Consider the following 873-nt stretch of genomic DNA (forward strand, 5'->3'; position numbering starts at 1 on the left):
ACTCGGAGAAAAAAAAAACCCAACAACAAACCAAAACAAACCCAATGGTCAAGAGGTGCCTTGGAAAGCAGAATAAAAAAATAGCGCATGTAATGATACTACGCTAAATAAGCGCTCTTCTGCGGTACCTGGTCCGGGGCTGCTCCCCGGCAGGGCGAGATTCCCTGTTCCCAAATGTCCCCTCGTAATCCTGCCCCTCTCGCTCCCGCCCGGTTTTGAGCACCAGGGGCCCGACGCCGACACCCGGCTGCAGCCGGGACGGTGACGGGGGGAGGAGGAGGATGATGGTTTGGGGGCACAGTGCCCCGCAGGTGACACGGGAGGCCGTGCTGCCAGGGCAGCCCTGATGCCTGATGCCCGGTCCTGCAAGGGACTTGGGGGGAGTGTGCGTGTGTGAGGAGGGAGGATCGGGGAGAGCGGGGTGGCTTGTTCCGCGGCAAAGGGGTAGCCGGGGTGCCGAGCTGCGCCGAGGGCAGCTCTGAGGGGCGCCGGTGACTTCTCAGTTTTGTGACAGGGTGCCAGGAGCTCCGTTGCCTGCAAGGGAATGGGGTTTGGACGGCAGCGCCTTCCCTCCCTCCTTCCATCCCTCCTCCCCAGCCCGTTATCAGCAGCAGCAATAAGCGGAATTCCCCTCTGAACCCGCTGCCAAAGTTTGTCGCGGGGTCAAAAGTGCCCCTCGCCATTGCCCATGCCCGCACCACCTTGCCCGAGGTGCCCACACGGCCACGGGCTGCGGGGGGGGGAGAGCTCGGGGGCGCACCCCTCGTCCTCCCGCTCCCCTCCGCCCCCTTGGGACGGGACGGGACGGGTCCCCAAATCTCCGCGCTGCGCGGAGAGCGCAGCGAGGCCGTGCGCGCCCACAGGGCTGACCGC

At 65.1% G+C, this 873-nt stretch overlaps 1 protein-coding gene across 1 annotated transcript in view; it reads left to right on the plus strand.

The window, feature by feature from the left end:
- The first annotated feature begins 823 nt into the window (after positions 1–823).
- LOC104290346 (short stature homeobox protein-like) overlaps positions 824–873 on the plus strand; it is a 7,403-nt gene continuing 7,353 nt past the window's right edge. The window contains exon 1 of the mRNA XM_009889436.1: positions 824–851. The gene's annotated coding sequence lies outside the window, so the exon portion shown is untranslated. The remainder of the gene's footprint in view (positions 852–873) is intronic.

Source organism: Charadrius vociferus, unplaced genomic scaffold, assembly GCF_000708025.1.
Source record: "Charadrius vociferus isolate BGI_N301 unplaced genomic scaffold, ASM70802v2 scaffold26, whole genome shotgun sequence".
NCBI lineage: Eukaryota > Metazoa > Chordata > Aves > Charadriiformes > Charadriidae > Charadrius > Charadrius vociferus.